Source organism: Chionomys nivalis, chromosome 25 (genome assembly GCF_950005125.1).
Source record: "Chionomys nivalis chromosome 25, mChiNiv1.1, whole genome shotgun sequence".
In the NCBI taxonomy this organism is placed as follows: Eukaryota; Metazoa; Chordata; class Mammalia; order Rodentia; family Cricetidae; genus Chionomys; species Chionomys nivalis.
This window is the reverse complement of record NC_080110.1, coordinates 5,591,351-5,603,658: the sequence shown is the minus strand read 5'-3', so window position 1 is coordinate 5,603,658 and position 12,308 is coordinate 5,591,351.

Here is a 12,308-nt window from a genome sequence, read left to right as displayed (position 1 = left end):
CATAAGTAAAGAATAAGTCTCCATGTATTTATTTTAGAGCTGGGTGGGGGATGCCAAAGAGTTAAAATAACAAACAAGCAAACAATTACACTCACCCTCTTGCTCTTTATAGTGACAGTTCATTTGGACAAAAACGATCGGCTTGGAGACAGTCTCCATGGGTTTGTCACAGTCAACCTGTGCTCCATGCCCAGACCTTATCTCTGAGGAGAGAAAATTGGAGACAGTAGGGTATGAGGCGGCGGTGGCAGTGTCTGGGACACAAGCCATCTCTGTAACTGCTGCTACTGGGCAGAGAGGCAAACAGCCAAGGCTGGAGAACCCGTGAGGGCGGATGGATCTTCAGCAGGGCATGGAGTGATTTTAACACAAGCACCAAGCATCACAGTCAGGTCACATGAAGAGTGGGGATCCTAAGGGGCTTAAAATTTGATGTAAGGAAAAGTCATTCCAGAAAGAGAGAGAGAGAAACAGACATTATATATATATATATATATATATATATATATATATATATACACACAGAGAAACAAACACACACAGAAAGACACACAGACACATACACAGATACACACGCACAAAGATAAACACAGAAACACACACAGGCGCACAACATACACACAGAGGACAAAATTCCAAGTTATGTTTAGTTTCTGTTTTCTTCAGTCATTCCTACTTTTTCAAAAATTTATCATTATTTTCCTCTTTCAATTCCTCAAAATGCCATCATCTGGTGTACTTAGAATTAGAACTTTTAAATTTTCATTTATTTAGAACTTTATTTCATTTCATTTAGAACTTTAAAATTTTCATTTATTTCCCCTCAAATCAAATCCCTGTATTTGAAAAGTAAAAGTTTAAAATGATTGACTGAAAATAAGAATGTTCTCATAAAAGAGGATTTCTTAATCAGAAGGCAGAACCCGTAACACAGAAAGAAAAAAAAATTAACACCGACATATTAAAATTAAAAGACTAGAGAGATGATGGTATCGGTTCACACAACCAAAAAGAGACATAAAGAATAACTACACATCAGCCAAGAGTCAAACAACCCAGTGATAAAGTAGGCAAAAATCAGAGGAAAAGAATAGAATAAAAAACCTGAACAGCAAAGAAACCTAAAAAAATAATCAAAGAAATACAAATTAAAATGAAAGGCATGTTATTCTGAACCTATTTCATTGAGAAAAATAATCTAAAACCTGATGATACCGTATGCTAGAGCAGAGGCAGTGAAGGGGGAGCATGAACTGGTGGAGCCAATATGAAGAGTCACTTAGTTTAAAGTTGAAAATGTGTGTGCAACACAACACTACAACTTCACAGTGTGTGTACACACAACTCTACAACTTACAGTGTGTACAACAACTCTACAACTTCACAGTGTGTGTACAACACAACACTGCAACTTCACAATGTGTGTACACACAACTCTACAACTTCACAGTGTGTGTACACACAACACTACAACTTCGCTTACCAGATACAATCCTAAAGGATATCCAAACCGAGGCACCTAAGGTTGAACATAAGAACCTTCCTACAAGCCGGGCGGTGGTGGCGCACGCCTTTAATCCCAGCACTCGGGAGGCAGAGGCAGGCGGATCTCTGTGAGTTCGAGACCAGCCTGGTCTACAAGAACTAGTTCCAGGACAGGCTCCAAAACCACAGAGAAACCCTGTCTCGAAAAACCAAAAAAAAAAAGAACCTTCCTACAGCACTGACTGAATCTGTGTAAAGGAAAAACAACCTTTATGAGATCTTACTAACCAAAACTTTGAAAACACCATAAAGAATGAGATAAGTGGTTTATGAGTAGACACGCTACGAAGATGTACAAATGTATAAAGCTATAGTCACACACAAAGCTTGCCATGGTCTGTGTGCGTGTTTGTGCGTTTGTATGTGTGTATATGTATACATGTATGTATAGGTGCACCGCCCTTATGTATGTTTGGAGGCCAAACAAAGACATTAAGCATCTCTCCGTATTGCTGTCAGCTTCATTTCTTTGAGATAGGATCTCTCCATGAACCTGAACAACACCCTCTGGACTAGGCGGGCTGATCATCGAGGACCCAGAATCTACCCGTTTCTGCTGCCAACCGGGGTTACAGGCACACACAGCCACAATTTGTTTATGTGGGTGCTGTTAAATTTGAATTCAGGTTTTTGTGTAAACCATCTTACCCATGAAGTCATTTCCCTAGCCCCTTGGCTTTTGACTTCTTGAGGTTCAACAATGTATATTTGTTCCTGAATATTTGAAGACATTTAATTATTTTGAAAAAAGATGAAGTCTTGAGGGAGTAGAACTTGTAAACTTGCTGAACTCTAAATAGAAAATTTAAATGGTACTGAAATGTAAGCTAAAATTAAATTTAGAAACATGCTACATTAATTAGAGTTAGTTGATAAATAGGTTGGTGTGTGTAGAATGCAAAATTTCTTATTTGTAACAAAAACAACAAAGGTCTGTTGACTTGATAAAAAAACTGTGGGGTGATTTTTCATAAAGAGTGAGACAAAAAAGAGGAAGGAAATAAATGAGCAGAATTTATGCTTAAGTAATCCAGTTAGAATGCTTGTCATGACAGCCATGGGGGCTGCCGATGTTTGCCTGTGTTTGAGTCAAAGGTGTATCAGGTAGGGTAATGTTCTAGTGCCTGCCACTGGGAACTAATAAGACAGCTCAAACAAGGGAAAGCATCTCCCCTGCCCTCCCTCCTTAAGTGATGCTGGCAAAAGTGCTCAGAAGCGTTCCTTGGGCTTTTTGTTCTGTCGCAGTGTGTGTGTGTGCCTGTCCGTCTGTCCATGCACATCGGCCTGCGTGCCTGTTAGGAGGGTGGTGCTGGGGCTCAGGTCCAAGTGTTTGCAAGGCAAGCACTTTCTGTACTGTGTTATCTCTCCAGATCGGTTTTATTATTCTCAACTTGTACTGTCCTTGATGGTGCTATTATCATCCCTTCAACCGACACACAGGAGGAAAAGGAAGACAAGGGCATACTCCATGCAAGTCATTTACATCAATTCTGCATTTATTCCACGACTACAATCTAGCTGCAAGGGAGGCTGAGACAGTTTTTATTATGAGTGTCTGTGTGCCCAACTAAAATTCAGTTGCCCTCAGTAGAAAGGCAAGTATAGATGTTTGGCAACAATTAGAAATTTCTGCCTAAGTCACAAAAGAAACTCTTCACCAGTTGATATGAGAATCTTCTAAGTCAAAGAAATGCCTTTCTTTAGTAATGGAAGCTTTACGGGTTATTAGGGTGTGCAGACAGAGGAAGCAGGACAACTGAAAAGAGAAGGCAGATAAAGGATATCTGAATGTTTCTCTCTAAAGTTAAATGAATATGCGAGGATTATTTTTATTTGTGAGGAGGGGATGCAGAAGAGTGTCAAGTTCCATTATCCAAGCCCGAACACCTCAAGTCTATTTAGGTCTGCTGCAAAAGGAAAGGCTCTGCGAGACTGAATTTTATATATGGGTCCAGGAGGAAAATTTATTACCCATGGGATCAAATATTGTGCATGAATGGACCAGTTCACAAGGGGCAGCATAGTGGTACTCTTGATCCATCAGTTCTACACCCTTGGATACAACCAACCTTGACACAAAATGTTTTCATCTGAACTGAACGCACGCAGATAATTTTTCTTGTGATTATGCCATAGACAATACAATGTAGCAACATTTATGTTGTAGTAGGTACTTCAAGTAACCTCAAACTAATTGAAAGTATACAGGAAAGTGTGGGCAGGTTATATGCTAACACTATACCATCTTACATGAGGGTCTTGTGCACCTGCAGATTTGGGTATCTGTGAGAATGCCAGAACGAATCTTCCCAAACCAGTGTACTCACTGCCACCCTTAGTGTCATGCTCGACCATCACCTGTGGAAATAGTTTTGGAAGCATTATTTCCCAAGACTCACTGCAGGGTGCCCTCTTCAGTCATGCTGCTATGCCTCGGCGCTAGAAAGAACACCACAGCCTTCACTCACGGACGTACAAAGCCCAGGCTCTCATCACTAGGGAAACAACACAGAACCAGGACTCCACGCCAGAATACTGTCTGAGCTCAATACACTTGTGTTAGTAATACTGGTTGAGAATTTGGGTGAAAATCATTACCAAAACAGTCATGAATAAAATTGTCAATGTCTTGGATGCAGGTGACCTCTGCGATTTGAAAAGCTTTTGTTCTGTAGCTTAAAGTTGAAAATAATGTTGAAGTCAATAATGCTTTGAATGTTCTATATATCCCAAGTAGACCTAGTAAGTGAGAGTCATTCATTCAAAGCTTTTAATTGACTGCTATAGTCATTAATTCAGCAAGTTCATTAATGTTTTTGTCGCATATATTCATTGCACATGGTGCTGTGTTATGTGAGGGTGTTTTATAAGGCTTTATTATAAAAGTTATGTGTTTTACATTGAGCACATTCCCCATATGCCCCCATCTTTCTCATCCCCTTCCCATCGGCTCTCCTTCCTTCCACTTCATGTCACATACACACATGTGATTTCATGTGTCTGAATGGAACCTAAGAGCTACATAGAAAAGAAAGCATAATATTTGTCTTCCTGAGGCTGGCTTAATTCCCTTCTTATGATTACCTCCAGTCGTCTCCATTAATCTGCAAACGACATAAATTTGTTCTTTCTTTGGGGCTGGAAAAATTGCCGTTGTGTATATACATATCACATCTTCTTTATCCATTCTTCCACGGATAAACACCCAGGTCAGTTTAAAGACTTCGTTCATGTGACTAGCTCTTTGGTGAACGCTGTGTGGAGTCTCCATGTGACAGTCAGCACGTATCTGTGAGCATCTATTATCCGCATCTGCTGAGCCAGGAGCAGTCTGTGAATGAGGAACGAGATGTCTGTCAACTTGCAAAGACTGCCAGAGGCCAGGCAGCCATGGAGAAGAACAAATCTAAGACGGAGCAAGGTTGCTACAGAGAATAAAAACTTAATGAGCTCTGCCTGTTGATGCCAAACACACAAGCTTTAAAGCTGCGGTAATTTGTGGTGTCTTTCCGATTAAAGAGGGGAAAAAAAAACCAAGAAAGCAAAACCGCAGACTGGGAGAGCCCTTCTGGTTTCCAAAGCATCTGGGATTTCTTGGTATTGTTTATAGGACAGAGCCTGAGAAAAAATCTCTGCTGCTAACGAGCCAAATTTTAGTTTATAATTAGACAAGAGGCCCTGACAGCAAGGCAATAAGGGGAGATGGAAAGTGGCTAAGAATCTGAGAGAAAATGGAAAGGAAGCAGTTTGAAATTAATTTAAAATTCAGCTTTTAAAAATGTCTTTTGGACCAGGCAGTGGTGGCACACACCTTTAATCCCAGCATTCAAGAGGCAAAATCAGGCAGATCTCTGTGAGTTCGAGGCCAGCCTGGTCTACAGAGTGAGAGAGTGAGTTCCAGGACAGGCTCCAAAGCTACAGAGAAACCCTGTCTCAAAAAGAAAAAAAGAAAGGAAGAAAGGAAAGAAAGAAGGAAGAAAGGAAGAAAGGAAGAAAAAGAAGAAAGAAAACCTTTTGATTTCCATTGATACCAAGCTCAACCCATCTCAGGAACTGGCCAAAAGTCCCCATTGTATTGCTAGTTACCTTTCAAAATATAAGTAGTAACTATCAAAAGTTGTGTGCCAGACAATGCCAGGCTTTTTATACACAGTCTCAGTTTGCTTAAACATGCTGCCTGGGGGTTCTTAGTCTCATTTTCCAGGGTAGAAACTGAGGCTTGGAAAGCATGGTTTGTTCACTTTCTGCTGCCGGAGGGGCAGGGATGAGCTTCATTCTGAGCCTCAGCTCCTGTAATCTTTACAACAGGACTACTTAGCTGTCTGTTGTGTATATTTATATGATTCTTACTTCTAAAAGATGTGCACAGTAAAACGCACTTTAATAAATGTATATAGACAACAGCTACGATGAAGAAATGGGAGTCAAAAGCTCTTTCAAGGAGGAACAATGCCATCACACTGATAATTCCCCACACAAATAGTTATTGAGCAAATAGATTAACGAACTAAGCTAAAATTAGCCAGATTAAATTTAGTAGCAAAGAGGGAAACATGAGAGTTCTATACCTGGCATAAAAAGGCATATAAACAAACTTAGTAAAACAGTTTATCATGTGGACGTTAATGACAGGATAACATAGATGATGTCTGGGATAATAGTTCAGAAGAAATTGAGATTATTCATACATGAAATTCATTTTCATGATGTTTTAAAATACCTGGAAAATCCCTATGAAACATTTTTATGAAGAAATAAGCTAACTCTCAGTAGCCCTGTCTCCTATTGTGCTAGTTCATGTAATAACTGATCTCAGACAAGGTAGAATTATAACAGAGTCGGGCTGATAAGACATCACAGCCTCCCCTAGACCTGATGAAGTGTAATGGAGCCAGGTAAGAGAGTTGGTAAATAGGATATTAAATGACCAAGGTCCCAATCTAGTCCCCCTTCTCATCATTTTGGTCTTTTCTCTCCTTTTACCTTCTCAACTGTATATTTACGGACAAACGCTGAGATCAGTAAGAATGGCCGCATGGGCTATTGTGTGTTGTGTTTTCTGATATCTGATCAGGAAAGAACCATCCTTGCCTTCTCCCAACCCAGCCACCACTAAGCAGGAGGGACAGAAGGGAGTATGCTTAGGTGGGCACCTAGATAACTTTGGCCAATAATAAGGAGTGTGACAAAGCAGACAAGGGACACTGACTTGTGCGGGTTTTCTGCTTAGACTGATGAGCATGTCTTACTGCCTAGCAGGTCATTCTACAGCCCCTGGTTCTTAGCGGAAGACAAACTCCTTCCTGGAGATTCCTCTAGAGAGAAAGTGCCATGCCAGGAGACTGGTGGCCTCTGTTCAAATGTCACTGGATGGGTTTGCTAACCTTTGGCTTTTGACAAGCCCTGACCTGCTGTCAGCTACCTTAGCTGTGAAGATAGGGAGCTGGATCCACTTCGGAAAGTTTGCGTAGGGGTTAAAATAGTTACGTGAAAGTAGCCGTCGATACAGGACACAGAGGATGACCTGGTGATTCATCTTCACTGTCAACTGGGGGGGAGTTAATCACCATGGAGAGACATCCATGAGTGTATCTATGCAAGTGTTTCCAGGGCTCACTGAGAGGGGAAGACTCACCTTGCCTGTGGGTGCTGCCATCCCTATGGACTGGGATCCCAGACTCAATAGAAAGGAGGAATTAAGTTGAACCCCAGTGCACCTCTCTCTCTCTCTCTCTCTCTCTCTCTCTCTCTCTCTCTCTCTCTCTCTCTCTCTGCGCTTTCTCATTGTGGACTCAATGTTTACCTTATACTCTGGCTGCCATGACTTCCCCACCATGAATGGTTAGAGCCTTGAGCTGTGAGCCAGAAGAGATCCTCCCATACTTGAGTCACTTTTATCAGGGATTTTGCTGCAATGATGAGAAAAGTAACCAACACAGATGCTTATACAATTTTCTTTGAGTCTCATATGTGAAGCCATGGAGGTTTAAATTAATATTTACCTCTATTTTTTTCAGCTGTTTTGCAATTTTATACTTTTTTCCCATTCCAGTCTTTTTTACTACATGATAGGATGTATTTAGACAGGAAATACACCAGATTTCTGCACCGTTGAATGGCGGGGGACTCCCACAGACAGAGCCCCCCTCCGAACATGTGTACCAAATGAACGGACAAGTTAATGCAGGAATGACGGACTGAAGAAGGAAGGGTTTGTGTCCACAGCTACCCTCTTCCTCATCACACAACGCATTGAGGTTCCTGAGTTCACAAATCCAGGTCCATTAAATGCAGGGTACAGGATATCTTGTGCTTTTGAAGGAACTGAGGGAAACTACTTCTCCTGACCTGTTTACTAGCCGAATATTTATCTATTCCTTCTCCACTGTTGCCCATGGACTTGCTCGGCTTTTCCAATCTCCTGTCCTCTTCCTATTCCACTGCCAGAGGAGAAATGGCTCCCATTTCTGAGGGTAACTTTACAGTTTATGTATGGTCACAAGGGACACAGTTGCTTATTTATTAAGCAGATAGAAACTTTGGTTTTTGATAAAATATGCTCAACATTTAAGTACAGGGAAGTCCCCATTTGATGATAGGTGCCTAATATTTTAAAGGTAGTATGTTAATAAATTGGTCATTAATTTTTAAAAAGCCCATAGTAGTTGTAGCTGATCATTGGCTATGACTTCCCAAAGACAAAGTCTTTTGATACTACCAAAATGGTTAATAGAGACTGATGTTAGGACTGAATTAAAAATCAGTTTAAAGTGTTAATAAACTAAGTATCTAATTTTCATAGATAGGTAATAAAATCAGCATAACGGGAGTACCTTCCAAGAATTTTTATCAGAGGAAGAAAATTAAAAGTGGCATCCATGAACAAATTAAACTAGGTAATTAAAATCCAATGAGTTATGATCTGGTTTTTTTTTTTTTAATAAAACAATGCTGAGCCTTGTTCTAATGATGATCTGATTACCTTTGTCAAAAACTATCTGGGAAAAATAACAATTTCAAAATGAGCTTTGATAAAATAACAGGCCATTCGGTCTTTTTAGCTTTATCTCTGCTATCTGATTGTCAAGCCTGATACAGGTACGCTCACATCCTCTGCCTAGGGACAGGAAATAGCGGGCTGGGCCCACACAGATCTTTAGTGATTCATCACTCTGCAGCAAGTGCCTCCCCAGAGCGCCTCTTTTATCTTCCCAGGATGATGAATGGTGATAAATGGCAGCCATAAGAGCTTGAGTTTGTTTCTGAAATGCAAAATCCCACAGATTAGAGCAGATAGCCAGCTGATCTTCTGCCTATTGTCCGGGCCCTACGGTGGAAGGATTAGGACCCCCACTCCCCCACCAGGTGTTGGAGGCATGAGTAATCGGGTTGACATCTACCGAAGACTCAAGACTGGCAGAATGGCTAGCACCAGGAAAATAAACAAATGCTAGCAAGGATATGGGGTGTGTGTGTGTGTGTATACACGTGCGCGTGTGTGCATACATAGGCGTGCGCGTGCATACATATGCAGTGCATGTACTTGTGTGTGTGTGGACGTAAAACGTTTAAGTCAGGAGTCTTCACCAACTACCCTTCGCTTTATTTATTACTAAGGTAGGGTCTCTCACTGAGCCTGAAGAGATTAGCCTAACTAGACAATTGCCCAGTGGATCCCTGTCTTTGCTTCCTAGGGGCTTGGATTCCAGCCAGGTAGGCTGCTATACCTGCCTGGAGGCTCCAGACTCCCATGCCCACACTTGTGCGGCAAGCACACTTTATCTGTGGAACCATTTCTCTAGTCACCAAACTTCTCCAGGGTTGTGACAAGACCTTACTTGCAGCCAAAGACTTTCCAACTGCAAGATATCTCACTATCCATCCTTGGCTACTCTTTGTCCCAGCCTGGGCCCCTGTGACTCAGTGGTTTCTCACACGGAGCTTGGGGTACCAAACTCCTTTCTAAGATTTAGGAACTTTGTATCTACAAGCGCAACTTTCTGGAAGTTCCTTGTAGCTATCCCCTTGGAAATATCCCCATCACTGCAGGTTGGGTAGGGCATGCATTCTCTTTAACTCTTTTCTACTTCCCAGTCGTGGGACTCTGAAAACAAAGTCAGAATAAACACAGTAAGGGCAGCAGGGAAGGCAAGGACTTGCACACATGCGCAGAACTTTCTGAAGAATTCAGCAGTGCAAAGAATTTTGGTTAAAGGAAATACAAAGTGTGATTAGATTTCCTATTATGGATGCTATATATGAGTACTGTTTCTGTCTCCAGCTGTTTTTGGAGCATGGTGACTGTCCTGGTTAGTCTTTGTCAACTTGACACAAACGGCTTCCATTGGCCAATGGGCCTGTCTGTGGGCATTCTCTTGATTAGTGATTGAAGTGGAAGGTTCGGCCCGCTTTGGGTGATGCTACCCGGAAGCGGTGGTCCTGGGCTGTCTGAGAAAGCACACTGAGTGAGCCATGAGGAGCAAGCCAGTAACCCATAGTTGCTGCATCTGCTCCTGCTTAAGTTCCTGCCCTCAATCCCTTTAGTGATAACCTATGATAGGGATGTGTAAGCCAATAACCCCCTTCTTCCCAAGTTGCTTTTGGTTGTTGTGTTTATCATAGTAACAGAAACCAAACCGCAATAGTGGTCTTGGCATCCTAGACCTTTTGGTACTGGGTACTTTAAAAGTTGAAATTTGACCTCCATATTTACTGCTCCTTCAGCTTCCAGAAGTCTGTCCTCCAGTAGCACTTGCTTTCTTCCCAATTCCAATTAGTCTTTGTGTCTCTCCACCTCACTCTATGTGTGTGTTCATGTGAGACAAATGCACACACTCTTCCCCCCTGTGCTGTGGCATGACTTTCACGGAGGAGGGGCAACACCCACAGTGACCATGCATGGGCTATCCCATCTGATTTGTCAAGGTTAGACATTATACACATGATCCTGAGAAAAATTTGCAAACCCCTTCCTTTGGTTTCTTTGGGACCAAGACTCATGATGCCAAGCATCAAGTCTAAGGTGCCCCTAGGCAGCATGTGGGTAGATAGGGTGAAATGCCCAAGCAGTTTTTCTGGAGTAATTTATTTTGAACAATAATGATGTGTCTTTCACTTGGTGGGAAAAAAGAGTTCTTTGGCTTTAGTTTTTCAGCATCCAACACTTATTTATTTTTTCTTTTTCTTTTTTTTTTTTTGGTTTTTCGAGACAGGGTTTCTCTGTGGTTTTGGAGCCTGTCCTGGAACTAACTCTTATAGACCAGGATGGTCTCGAACTCACAGAGATCCGCCTGCCTCTGCCTCCCGAGTGCTGGGATTAAAGGCGTGCGCCACTATCGCCCGGCTCACTTATTTATTTTTTAAGAAACAAAATGTTTAACCCATTTTTGTTTAGTAGTTTTGCCACTTGGAACGAAAGATTCCCCCAAACCCATCCTGTTCTACTCAGCCTTCATGTTGAAGGGTACACAGAGTTGTTCCTTCCCTCTGCGGCCCCTTCACGGGAAGGTTTTAAACTGAGTTCAGTCTGTGGGCAGCTGTGGGGGTCTCGGACTCTTCCACAGCTGTTCCCTTTTACATTGCTCCTAAGTTCTCATCAGGACTCTGAACTTCCACCTGTGAAGACAGCTTAACGCAACAGCCAAAGGGTCTCCTGACTGTCAGCTGAGCTCAGCTTAGGCCTGGATTGGGCCCAGGTCTTCTACTCTAATGAGAGGCTCTGCCGCAGGAGGACTTGTGACATAAAGGTTAGCCCAGCTTGTTTTGTGTCCTGACCTGAACTCCGTGAGATGCTGAGACAAAACCCATTTAATTATCCTTTAACTGATGAATAATGGAGCAATTAAGGAAGTTGTTCTTGGCTGAGGATGTAGGAAGCACAAAATTTTGCCCAATGCCATTAAACCTACTCCCCTTTTAATAGGGTATCAAGACGTTTTAAAAAACAAAGAATAGAAATAAAATAGAAGAGACAAAAATAGATCATAAATAGATATTGTGCTTTCCTGTAGGTTCCTATTTTAGTTATTGTTGTATGAACGTGCATTTGTACCATGTTGTAATATGAAATTTGCTTATCACTGTGAGCTGCAGTCCAAACCATTAGAAAACAAAACAAAAGAAAACAACAACAAAAGGTTGCTTTTTCTACTTCAGTGTTACAGAGGGTTGAGTTGTTGGAAATGTAAATTTTGGGAGGATGGCGAACACTGAACTTCTTAGAACCAAATAGATGAGGCAAAGTGTCTAACATCATTTCAGAAAGGTTAAGCCTTAATTGTGGTGCAGGGTGTATCCATGCTGTGGATGTGGTTCAGTAGGTAGAGGGCTTCCCTAGCAAGCACAAGGCCCTGGGTTCTATTCCCAACATCACCTAAATTTGGTGTGGTGGTGTGTGAGGTGAAGGCAAGAGGATCGGGAGTTCAGGTTCATCCCTGGCAACCTGGAAAGTCCCAGGCTAACCTGGAAGACACGAGACCCTGTCTGGGCACAGAATAATTGTGGAAGTTATTTGCTTAACCTTATGAGGCACTCAGAATATTTTCTTGAGTTAAAGACACCTTCAGGGAACATTTTACATAACTGGGGAGAGAACTTGGGACACTTGTCGTGAATAAACACCTTCTCTGTCACACGGGGCAGCAGATATTCTTTATTGAGAATTTGCTGAATTTGTTACATGCTAGGTCCCATTCTGAACACAGTGCCCACAGGAGGTCTGTTGTAATCCTTATGACAACCTTTCTCAACACACGGTCTTGCTA